Here is a 12,822-nt window from a genome sequence, read left to right on the forward strand (position 1 = left end):
AAAACCAAGAAAAGCAGGCTTAAAGCCGAAAAAAACCAAGAAAAACAGGGTTAGAACAGAAGAAAACCAAGAAAAGCAGGGTTAGAACGGAAGAAAACCAAGAAAAACAGGGTTAGAGCGAAAAAAACCAAGAAAAACAGGGTTAGAGCAAAAGAAAACCAAGAAAAACAGGGTTAGAGCTGAAAATAACCAAGAAAAACAGGGTTAGAGCAGAAGAAAACCAAGAAAAGCCGGGTTAGAACGAAAGAAAACCAAGAAAAACAGGGTTAGAGGCGAAAAAAACCAAGAAAAACAGGTTTAGAGCAGAAGAAAACCAAGAAAAGCCGAGTTAGAACGGTAGAAAACCAGGAAAAGCCGGGTTAGAACGGAAGAAAACCAAGAAAAACAGGGTTAGAGCCGAAAAAAAAACAAGAAAAACAGGGTTAGAGCAGAAGAAAACCAAGAAAAGCCGGGTTAGAACGGAAGAAAACCAAGAAAAGCCGGGTTAGAGCGGAAGAAAACCAGGAAAATTAGGCTTAAAGCCGAAAAAAAACAAGAAAAACGGTGTTAGAACAGAAGAAAACCAAGAAAAGCCGGGTTAGAACGGATGAAAACCAAGAAAAGCCGGGTTAGAACGGAAGAAAACCAAGAAAAACAGGTTTAGAGCCGAAAAAAACCAAGAAAAACAGGGTTAGAGCCGAAAAAAACCAACAAAAACAGGGTTAGAGCGGAAGAAAACCAAGAAAAACCGGGTAAGAACGGAAGAAAACCAAGAAAAGCCGGGTTAGAACGGAAGAAAACCAAGAAAAGCAGGGTTAGGGCCGAAAGAAAACAAGAAAAACAGTGTTAGAGCAGAAGAAAACCAAGAAAAGCCGGGTTAGAACGGAAGAATACCAAGAAAAACAGGGTTAGAGCCGAAAAAAACCAAGAAAAACAGGGTTAGAGCCGAAGAAAACCAAGAAAAGCAGGGTTAGAGCGGAAGAAAACCAAGAAAAGCAGGGTTAGAACGGAAGAAAACCAGGAAAAGCCGGGTTAGAACGGAAGAAAACCAAGAAAAACAGGGTTAGAGCCTAAAAAAAAACAAGAAAAACAGCATTAGAGCAGAAGAAAACCAAGAAAAACATGGTTAGAGCGGAAGAAAACCAAGAAAAGCCGAATTAGAACGGAAGAAAACCAGGAAATGCAGGGTTAGAGCAGAAGAAAACCAAGAAAAACAGGGTTAGAGCGGAAGAAAACCAAGAGAAACAGGGTTAGAGCCGAAAAAAAACAAGAAAAACAGGGTTAGAGCGGAAGAAAACCAAGAAAAGCCGGGTAAGAACGGAAGAAAACCAAGAAAAACAGGGTTAGATCAGAAGAAAACCAAGAAAAGCAGGGTTAGAGCGGAAGAAAACCAAGAAAAACAGGGTTAGAGCAGAAGAAAACCAAGAAAAACAGGGTTAGAGCTGAAAATAACCAAGAAAAACAGGGTTAGAGCAGAAGAAAACCAAGAAAAGCCGGGTTAGAACGGAAGAAAACCAGGAAAAGCCGGGTTAGAACGGGAGAAAACCAAGAAAAACAGGGTTAGAGCCAAAGAAAACCAAGAATAGCCGGGTTAGAGCGGAAGAAAACCAGGAAAAGCAGGGTTAGAGCGGAAGAAAACCAAGAAAAGCCGGGTTAGAGCGGAAGAAAACCAAGAAAAGCAGGGTTAGAACCGAAGAAAACCAAGAAAAACAGGTTTAGAGCGGAAGAAAACCAAGAAAAGCAGGGTTAGAGCGGAAGAAAACCAAGAAAAGCAGGGTTAGAGCCGAAGAAAACCAAGAAAAGCAGGGTTGGAGCGGAAGAAAACCAAGAAAAGCTGGGTTAGAACAGAAGAAAACCAAGAAAAGCAGGGTTGGAACGGAAGAAAACCAAGAAAAGCAGGGTTAGAGCGGAAGAAAACCAGGAAAAGGAGGCTTAAAGCCGAAAAGAACCAAGAAAAACAGGGTTAGAGCAGAAGAAAACCAAGAAAAGCCGGGTAAGAACTTAAGAAAACCAAGAAAAAAAATGTTAGAGCAGAAGAAAACCAAGAAAAGCAGGGTTAGAGCGGAAGAAAACCAAGAAAAGCCGGGTTAGAGCGGAAGAAAACCAAGAAAAGCAGGCTTAAAGCCGCAAAAAAACCAAGAAAAACGGGGTTAGAACAGAAGAAAACCAAGAAAAGCCGGGTTAGAATGGAAGAAAACCAGGAAAAGCCGGGTTAGAACGGAAGAAAACCAAGAAAAACAGGGTTAGAGCCGAAAAAAAACAAGAAAAACAGGGTTAGAACAGAAGAAAACTAAGAAAAGCCGGGTTAGAACGGAAGAAAACCAGGAAAAGCCGGGTTAGAAAGGAAGAAAACCAAGAAAAGCCGGGTTAGAACGGAAGAAAACCAAGAAAAACAGGTTTAGAACATAAGAAAACCAAGAAAAGCCGGGTTAGAACGGAAGAAAACCAAGAAAAGCCGGGTTAGAGCGGAAGAAAACCAGGAAAAGCAGGCTTAAAGCCGAAAAAAAACAAGAAAAACGGTGTTAGAACAGAAGAAAACCAAGAAAAGCCGGGTTGGAACGGAAGAAAACCAAGAAAAGCCGGGTTAGAACGGAAGAAAATCAAGAAAAACAGGGTTAGAGCCGAAAAAAAACAAGAAAAACAGGGTTAGAGCCGAAAAAAAAAAATAAAAACAGGGTTAGAGCGGAAGAAAACCAAGAAAAGCAGGGTTAGAACGGAAGAAAACCAAGAAAAGCAGGGTTAGAGCGGAAGAAAACCAAGAAAAGCAGGCTTAAAGCCGAAAAAAACCAAGAAAAACAGGGTTAGAACAGAAGAAAACCAAGAAAAGCAGGGTTAGAACGGAAGAAAACCAGGAAAAGCAGAGTTAGAACGGAAGAAAACCAAGAAGAACAGGGTTAGAGCGAAAAAAAACCAAGAAAAACAGGGTTAGAGCAGAAGAAAACCAAGAAAAACAGGGTTAGAGCTGAAAATAACCAAGAAAAACAGGGTTAGAGCAGAAGAAAACAAAGAAAAGCCGGGTTAGAACGGAAGAAAACCAGGAAAAGCCGGGTTAGAACGCGAGAAAACCAAGAAAAACAGGGTTTGAGCAGAAGAAAACCAAGAAAAACAGGGTTAGAGCTGAAAATAACCAAGAAAAACAGGGTTAGAGCAGAAGAAAACAAAGAAAAGCCGGTTTAGAACTGAAGAAAACCAGGAAAAGCCGGGTTAGAACGGGAGAAAACCAAGAAAAACAGGGTTAGAGCCAAAGAAAACCAAGAAAAGAAGGGTTAGAGCAGAAGAAAACCAAGAAAAGCCGGGTAAGAACGGAAGAAAACCAAGAAAAGCAGGGTTAGAACCGAAGAAAACCAAGAGAAACAGGTTTAGAGCGGAAGAAAACCAAGAAAAGCAGGGTTAGAGCGGAAGAAAACCAAGAAAAGCAGGGTTAGAGCCGAAGTAAACCAAGAAAAGCAGGGTTGGAGCGGAAGAAAACCAAGAAAAGCTGGGTTAGAACGGAAGAAAACCAAGAAAAGCCGGGTTAGAACGGAAGAAAACCAAGAAAAGCAGGGTTAGAGCAGAAGAAAACCAAGAAAAGCCAGGTAAGAACGGAAGAAAACCAAGAAAAAAAATGTAAGAGCAGAAGAAAACCAAGAAAAGCAGGGTTAGAGCGGAAGAAAACAAAGAAAAGCAGGGTTAGAGCGGAAGAAAATCAAGAAAAACAGGGTTAGAGCGGAAGAAAACCAAGAAAAACAGCGTTGGAGCGAAAGAAAACCAAGAAAAGCAGGCTTAAAGCCGAAAAAAACCAAGAAAAACAGAGTTAGAACAGAAGAAAACCAAGAAAAGCCGGGTTAGAACGGAAGAAAACCAGGAAAAGCCGGGTTAGAACGGAAGAAAACCAAGAAAAACCGGGTTAGAGCCGAAAAAAAACAAGTAAACAGTGTTAGAGCAGAAGAAAACCAAGAAAAGCCGGGTTAGAACGGAAGAAAACCAAGAAAAGCAGGGTTAGAGCAGAAAAAAACCAAGAAAAGCAGGGTTAGAGCGGAAGAAAACCAAGAAAAGCAGGGTTAGAGCGGAAGAAAACCAAGAAAAGCCGGGTTAGAACGGAAGAAAACCAAGAAAAACAGGGTTAGAGCGGAAGAAAACCAAGAAACACAGGGTTAGAGCCGAAAAAAACCAACAAAAACAGGGTTAGAGCGGAAGAAAACCAAGAAAAGCCGGGTAAGAACGGAAGAAAACCAAGAAAAGCCGGGTTAGAACGGAAGAAAACCAAGAAAAACAGGGTTTGAGCCGAAAGAAAACAAGAAAAACAGGGTTAGAGCAGAAGAAAACCAAGTAAAGCCGGGTTAGAACGGAAGAATACCAAGAAAAACAGGGTTAGAGCCGAAAAAAACCAAGAAAAACAGGGTTAGAGCCGAAGAAAACCAAGAAAAGCAGGGTTAGAACGGAAGGAAACCAAGAAAAACAGGGTTAGAGCAGAAGAAAACCAAGAAAAGCCAGGATAGAACGGAAGAAAACCAAGAAAAACAGGGTTAGAGGCGCAAAAAACCAAGAAAAACAGGTTTAGAGCAGAAGAAAACCAAGAAAAGCCGGGTTAGAACGGAAGAAAACCAGGAAAAGCCGGGTTAGAACGGAAGAAAACCAAGAAAAACAGGGTTAGAGCCGAAAAAAAACAAGAAAAACAAGGTTAGAGCAGAAGAAAACCAAGAAAAGCTGGGTTAGAACGGAAGAAAACCAAGAAAAGCCGGGTTAGAGCGGAAGAAAACCAGGAAAAGCAGGCTTAAAGCCGAAAAAAAACAAGAAAAACGGTGTTAGAACAGAAGAAAACCAAGAAAAGCCGGGTTGGAACGGAAGAAAACCAAGAAAAGCCGGGTTAGAACGGAAGAAAACCAAGAAAAACAGGGTTAGAGCCGAAAAAAAAACAAGAAAAACAGGGTTAGAGCAGAAGAAAACCAAGAAAAGCCGGGTAAGAACGGAAGAAAACCAAGAAAAGCCGGGTTAGAACGGAAGAAAACCAAGAAAAACAGGGTTAGAGCCGAAAGAAAACAAGAAAAACAGGGTTAGAGCAGAAGAAAACCAAGAAAAGCCGGGTTAGAACGGAAGAATACCAAGAAAAACAGGGTTAGAGCCGAAAAAAACCAAGAAAAACAGGGTTAGAGCCGTAGAAAACCAAGAAAAGCAGGGTTAGAGCGGAAGAAAACCAAGAAAAGCAGGGTTAGAACGGAAGAAAACCAGGAAAAGCCGGGTTAGAACGGAAGAAAACCAAGAAAAACAGGGTTAGAGCCTAAAAAAAAACAAGAAAAACAGGGTTAGAGCAGAAGAAAACCAAGAAAAGCAGGGTTAGAGCGGAAGAAAACCAAGAAAAGCCGGGTTAGAACGGAAGAAAACCAGGAAATGCAGGGTTAGAGCAGAAGAAAACCAAGAAAAACAGGGTTAGAGCCGAAAGAAAACAAGAAAAACAGGGTTAGAGCAGAAGAAAACCAAGAAAAACAGGGTTAGAGCGGAAGAAAACCAAGAAAAGCCGGGTAAGAACGGAAGAAAACCAAGAAAAACAGGGTTAGATCAGAAGAAAACCAAGAAAAGCAGGGTTAGAACAGAAGAAAACCAAGAAAAGCAGGCTTAGAGCCGAAAAAAACAAAGAAAAACAGGGTTAGAACAGAAGAAAACCAAGAAAAGCCGGGTTAGAACGGAAGAAAACCAAGAAAAGCAGAGTTAGAACGGAAGAAAACCAAGAAAAACAGGGTTAGAGCAGAAGAAAACCAAGAAAAACAGGGTTAGAGCTGAAAATAACCAAGAAAAACAGGGTTAGAGCTGAAAATAACCAAGAAAAACAGGGTTAGAGCAGAAGAAAACCAAGAAAAGCCGGGTTAGAACGGAAGAAAACCAGGAAAAGCCGGGTTAGAACGGGAGAAAACCAAGAAAAACAGGGTTAGAGCCAAAGAAAACCAAGAATAGCCGGGTTAGAGCGGAAGAAAACCAGGAAAAGCAGGGTTAGAGCGGAAGAAAACCAAGAAAAGCCGGGTTAGAGCGGAAGAAAACCAAGAAAAGCAGGGTTAGAACCGAAGAAAACCAAGAAAAACAGGTTTAGAGCGGAAGAAAACCAAGAAAAGCAGGGTTAGAGCGGAAGAAAACCAAGAAAAGCTGGGTTAGAGCCGAAGAAAACCAAGAAAAGCAGGGTTGGAGCGGAAGAAAACCAAGAAAAGCTGGGTTAGAACAGAAGAAAACCAAGAAAAGCAGGGTTAGAACGGAAGAAAACCAAGAAAAGCAGGGTTAGAGCGGAAGAAAACCAGGAAAAGGAGGCTTAAAGCCAAAAAGAACCAAGAAAAACAGGGTTAGAGCAGAAGAAAACCAAGAAAAGCCGGGTAAGAACTTAAGAAAACCAAGAAAAAAAATGTTAGAGCAGAAGAAAACCAAGAAAAGCAGGGTTAGAGCGGAAGAAAACCAAGAAAAGCAGGGTTAGAGCGGAAGAAAACCAAGAAAAGCAGGCTTAAAGCCGAAAAAAACCAAGAAAAACAGGGTTAGAACAGAAGAAAACCAAGAAAAGCCGGGTTAGAATGGAAGAAAACCAGGAAAAGCCGGGTTAGAACGGAAGAAAACCAAGAAAAACAGGGTTAGAGCCGAAAAAAAACAAGAAAAACAGGGTTAGAACAGAAGAAAACCAAGAAAAGCCGGGTTAGAACGGAAGAAAACCAGGAAAAGCCGGGTTAGAACGGAAGAAAACCAAGAAAAGCCGGGTTAGAACGGAAGAAAACCAAGAAAAACAGGTTTAGAACATAAGAAAACCAAGAAAAGCCGGGTTAGAACGGAAGAAAACCAAGAAAAGCCGGGTTAGAACGGAAGAAAACCAAGAAAAACAGGGTTAGAGCCGAAAAAAAACAAGTAAACAGTGTTAGAGCAGAAGAAAACCAAGAAAAGCCGGGTTAGAACGGAAGAAAACCAAGAAAAGCAGGGTTAGAGCCGAAAAAAACCAAGAAAAGCAGGGTTAGAGCGGAAGAAAACCAAGAAAAGCCGGGTTAGAACGGAAGGAAACAAAGAAAAACAGGGTTAGAGCGGAAGAAAACCAAGAAAAACAGGGTTAGAGCGGAAGAAAACCAAGAAAAGCAGGCTTAAAGCCGAAAAAAACCAAGAAAAACAGGGTTAGAGCAGAAGAAAACCAAGAAAAGCCGGGATAGAACGGAAGAAAACCAAGAAAAACAGGGTTAGAGGCGAAAAAAACCAAGAAAAACAGGTTTAGAGCAGAAGAAAACCAAGAAAAGCCGGGTTAGAACGGAAGAAAACCAGGAAAAGCCGGGTTAGAACGGAAGAAAACCAAGAAAAACAGGGTTAGAGCCGAAAAAAAAAAAGAAAAACAAGGTTAGAGCAGAAGAAAACCAAGAAAGCCGGGTTAGAACGGAAGAAAACAAAGAAAAACAGGGTTAGAACGGAAGAAAACCAGGAAAAGCAGGCTTAAAGCCGAAAAAAAACAAGAAAAACGGTGTTAGAACATAAGAAAACCAAGAAAAGCCGGGTTGGAACGGAAGAAAACCAAGAAAAGCCGGGTTAGAACGGAAGAAAACCAAGAAAAACAGGGTTAGAGCCGAAAAAAAACAAGAAAAACAGGGTTAGAGCGGAAGAAAACCAAGAAAAGCCGGGTAAGAACGGAAGAAAACCAAGAAAAGCCGGGTTAGAACGGAAGAAAATCAAGAAAAGCAGGGTTAGAACGGAAGAAAACCAAGAAAAACAGGGTTAGAGCCTAAAAAAAAACAAGAAAAACAGGGTTAGAGCAGAAGAAAACCAAGAAAAACATGGTTAGAGCGGAAGAAAAACAAGAAAAGCCGGGTTAGAACGGAAGAAAACCAGGAAATGCAGGGTTAGAGCAGAAGAAAACCAAGAAAAACAGGGTTAGAGCCGAAAGAAAACAAGAAAAACAGGGTTAGAGCAGAAGAAAACCAAGAAAAACAGGGTTAGAGCGGAAGAAAACCAAGAAAAGCCGGGTAAGAACGGAAGAAAACCAAGAAAAACAGGGTTAGATCAGAAGAAAACCAAGAAAAGCAGGGTTAGAGCGGAAGAAAACCAAGAAAAGCAGGCTTAGATCCGAAAAAAACAAAGAAAAACAGGGTTAGAACAGAAGAAAACCAAGAAAAGCCGGGTTGGAACGGAAGAAAACCAAGAAAAGCAGAGTTAGAACGGAAGAAAAACAAGAAAAACAGGGTTAGAGCCGAAAAAAACCAAGAAAAACAGGGTTAGAGCAGAAGAAAACCAAGAAAAACAGGGTTAGAGCTGAAAATAACCAAGAAAAACAGGGTTAGAGCAGAAGAAAACCAAGAAAAGCCGGGTTAGAACGGAATAAAACCAGGAAAAGCCGGGTTAGAACGGGAGAAAACCAAGAAAAACAGGGTTAGAGCCAAAGAAAACCAAGAATAGCCGGGTTAGAGCGGAAGAAAACCAGGAAAAGCAGGGTTAGAGCGGAAGAAAACCAAGAAAAGCCGGGTTAGAGCGGAAGAAAACCAAGAAAAGCAGGGTTAGAACCGAAGAAAACCAAGAAAAACAGGTTTAGAGCAGAAGAAAACCAAGAAAAGCAGGGTTAGAGCGGAAGAAAACCAAGAAAAGCAGGGTTAGAGCCGAAGAAAACCAAGAAAAGCAGGGTTGGAGCGGAAGAAAACCAAGAAAAGCTGGGTTAGAACAGAAGAAAACCAAGAAAAGCAGGGTTAGAACGGAAGAAAACCAAGAAAAGCAGGGTTAGAGCGGAAGAAAACCAGGAAAAGAAGGCTTAAAGCCGAAAAGAACCAAGAAAAACAGGGTTAGAGCAGAAGAAAACCAAGAAAAGCCGGGTAAGAACGGAAGAAAACCAAGAAAAAAAATGTTAGAGCAGAAGAAAACCAAGAAAAGCAGGGTTAGAGCGGAAGAAAACCAAGAAAAGCAGGGTTAGAGCGGAAGAAAACCAAGAAAAGCAGGCTTAAAGCCGAAAAAAACCAAGAAAAACAGGGTTAGAACAGAAGAAAACCAAGAAAAGCCGGGTTAGAATGGAAGAAAACCAGGAAAAGCCGGGTTAGAACGGAAGAAAACCAAGAAAAACAGGGTTAGAGCCGAAAAAAAACAAGAAAAACAGGGTTAGAACAGAAGAAAACCAAGAAAAGCCGGGTTAGAACGGAAGAAAACCAGGAAAAGCCGGGTTAGAACGGAAGAAAACCAAGAAAAGCCGGGTTAGAACGGAAGAAAACCAAGAAAAACAGGTTTAGAACATAAGAAAACCAAGAAAAGCCGGGTTAGAACGGAAGAAAACCAAGAAAAGCCGGGTTAGAGCGGAAGAAAACCAGGAAAAGCAGGCTTAAAGCCGAAAAAAAACAAGAAAAACGGTGTTAGAACAGAAGAAATCCAAGAAAAGCCGGGTTGGAACGGAAGAAAACCAAGAAAAACAGGGTTAGAGCCGAAAAAAAACAAGAAAAACAGGGTTAGAGCCGAAAAAAAATAATAAAAACAGGGTTAGAGCGGAAGAAAACCAAGAAAAGCCGGGTAAGAACGGAAGAAAACCAGGAAAAGCCAGGTTAGAACGGAAGAAAACCAAGAAAAACAGGGTTAGAGCCGAAAGAAAACAAGAAAAACAGGGTTAGAGCAGAAGAAACCAAGAAAAGCCGGGTTAGAACGGAAGAATACCAAGAAAAACAGGGTTAGAGCCGAAAAAAACCAAGAAAAACAGGGTTAGAGCAGAAGAAAACCAAGAAAAGCAGGGTTAGAGCGGAAGAAAACCAATAAAAGCAGGGTTAGAACGGAAGAAAACCAAGAAAAGCAGGGTTAGAGCGGAAGAAAACAAGGAAAAGCAGGCTTAAAGCCGAAAAAAACCAAGAAAAGAAGGGTTAGAGCAGAAGAAAACCAAGAAAAGCCGGGTTAGAACGGAAGAAAACCAAGAAAAACAGGGTTAGAGCCGAAAAAAAACAAGAAAAACAGGGTTAGAGCAGAAGAAAACCAAGAAAAGACGGGTTAGAACGGAAGAAAACCAAGAAAAACAGGGTTAGAGCGGAAGAAAACCAAGAAAAACAGGGTTAGAGCCGAAGAAAATCAAGAAAAACAGAGTTAGAGCAGAAGAAAACCAAGAAAAGCCTGGTTAGAACGGAAGAAAACCAAGAAAAGCCGGGTTAGAACAGAAGAAAACCAGGAAAACCAGGCTTAAAGCCGAAAAAAACCAAGAAAAACGGTGTTAGAACAGAAGAAAACCAAGAAAAGCCGGGTTGGTACGGAAGAAAACCAAGAAAAGCCGGGTTAGAACGGAAGAAAACCAAGAAAAACAGGGTTAGAGCCGAAAAAAAACAAGAAAAACAGGGTTAGAGCGGAAGAAAACCAAGAAAAGCCGGGTAAGAACGGAAGAAAACCAAGAAAAGCCGGGTTAGAACGGAAGAAAACCAAGAAAAACAGGTTTAGAACCGAAAGAAAACAAGAAAAACAGGGTTAGAGCCGAAAAAAAACAAGAAAAACAGGGTTAGAACAGAAGAAAACCAAGAAAAGCAGGGTTAGAGCGGAAGAAAACCAAGAAAAGACGGGTTAGAACGGAAGAAAACCAGGAAAAGCCGGGTTAGAACGGAAGAAAACCAAGAAAAACAGGGTTAGAGCCTAAAAAAAAACAAGAAAAACAGGGTTAGAGCAGAAGAAAACCAAGAAAAACATGGTTAGAGCGGAAGAAAACCAAGAAAAGCCGGGTTAGAACGGAAGAAAACCAGGAAATGCAGGGTTAGAGCAGAAGAAAACCAAGAAAAACAGGGTTAGAGCCGAAAGAAAACAAGAAAAACAGGGTTAGAGCAGAAGAAAACCAAGAAAAACAGGGTTAGAGCGGAAGAAAACCAAGAAAAGCCGGGTAAGAACGGAAGAAAACCAAGAAAAACAGGGTTAGATCAGAAGAAAACCAAGAAAAGCAGGGTTAGAGCGGAAGAAAACCAAGAAAAGCAGGCTTAGAGCCGAAAAAAACAAAGAAAAACAGGGTTAGAACAGAAGAAAACCAAGAAAAGCCGGGTTAGAACGGAAGAAAACCAAGAAAAGCAGAGTTAGAACGGAAGAAAACCAAGAAAAACAGGGTTAGAGCCGAAAAAAACCAAGAAAAACAGGGTTAGAGCAGAAGAAAACCAAGAAAAACAGGGTTAGAGCTGAAAATAACCAAGAAAAACAGGGTTAGAGCAGAAGAAAACCAAGAAAAGCCGGGTTAGAACGGAAGAAAACCAGGAAAAGCCGGGTTAGAACGGGAGAAAACCAAGAAAAACAGGGTTAGAGCCAAAGAAAACCAAGAATAGCCGGGTTAGAGCGGAAGAAAACCAGGAAAAGCAGGGTTAGAGCGGAAGAAAACCAAGAAAAGCCGGGTTAGAGCGGAAGAAAACCAAGAAAAGCAGGGTTAGAACCGAAGAAAACCAAGAAAAACAGGTTTAGAGCGGAAGAAAACCAAGAAAAGAAGGGTTAGAGCGGAAGAAAACCAAGAAAAGCAGGGTTAGAGCCGAAGAAAACCAAGAAAAGCAGGGTTGGAGCGGAAGAAAACCAAGAAAAGCTTGGTTAGAACAGAAGAAAACCAAGAAAAGCAGGGTTAGAACGGAAGAAAACCAAGAAAAGCAGGGTTAGAGCGGAAGAAAACCAGGAAAAGGAGGCTTAAAGCCGAAAAGAACCAAGAAAAACAGGGTTAGAGCAGAAGAAAACCAAGAAAAGCCGGGTAAGAACGGAAGAAAACCAAGAAAAGCAGGGTTAGAGCAGAAGAAAACCAAGAAAAGCAGGGTTAGAGCGGAAGAAAACCAAGAAAAGCAGGGTTAGAGCGGAAGAAAACCAAGAAAAGCAGGCTTAAAGCCGAAAAAAACCAAGAAAAACAGGGTTAGAACAGAAGAAAACCAAGAAAAGCCGGGTTAGAACGGAAGAAAACCAGGAAAAGCCGGGTTAGAACGGAAGAAAACCAAGAAAAGACGGGTTAGAACGGAAGAAAACCAAGAAAAACAGGTTTAGAACATAAGAAAAGCAAGAAAAGCCGGGTTAGAACGGAAGAAAACCAAGAAAAGCCGGGTTAGAGCGGAAGAAAACCAGGAAAAGCAGGCTTAAAGCCGAAAAAAAACAAGAAAAACGGTGTTAGAACAGAAGAAATCCGAGAAAAGCCGGGTTGGAACGGAAGAAAACCAAGAAAAGCCGGGTTAGAACGGAAGAAAACCAAGAAAAACAGGGTTAGAGCCGAAAAAAAACAAGAAAAACAAGGTTAGAGCCGAAAAAAAATAATAAAAACAGGGTTAGAGCAGAAGAAAACCAAGAAAAGCCGGGTAAGAACGGAAGAAAACCAGGAAAAGCCAGGTTAGAACGGAAGAAAACCAAGAAAAACAGGGTTAGAGCCGAAAGAAAACAAGAAAAACAGGGTTAGAGCAGAAGAAACCAAGAAAAGCCGGGTTAGAACGGAAGAATACCAAGAAAAACAGGGTTAGAGCCGAAAAAAACCAAGAAAAACAGGGTTAGAGCAGAAGAAAACCAAGAAAAGACGGGTTAGAACGGAAGAAAACCAAGAAAAACAGGGTTAGAGCCGAAAAAAAACAAGAAAAACAGGGTTAGAGCTGAAGAAAACCAAGAAAAGACGGGTTAGAACGGAAGAAAACCAAGAAAAACAGGGTTAGAGCGGAAGAAAACCAAGAAAAACAGGGTTAGAGCCGAAGAAAATCAAGAAAAACAGAGTTAGAGCAGAAGAAAACCAAGAAAAGCCTGGTTAGAACGGAAGAAAACCAAGAAAAGCCGGGTTAGAACGGAAGAAAACCAGGAAAAGCAGGCTTAAAGCCGAAAAAAAACAAGAAAAACGGTGTTAGAACAGAAGAAAACCAAGAAAAGCCGGGTTGGAACGGAAGAAAACCAAGAAAAGCCGGGTTAGAACGGAAGAAAACCAAGAAAAACAGG

This window comes from Coturnix japonica, unplaced genomic scaffold (assembly GCF_054131305.1).
Source record: "Coturnix japonica strain WE unplaced genomic scaffold, WE-NBRP24 Scf043, whole genome shotgun sequence".
Taxonomy (NCBI): Eukaryota; Metazoa; Chordata; class Aves; order Galliformes; family Phasianidae; genus Coturnix; species Coturnix japonica.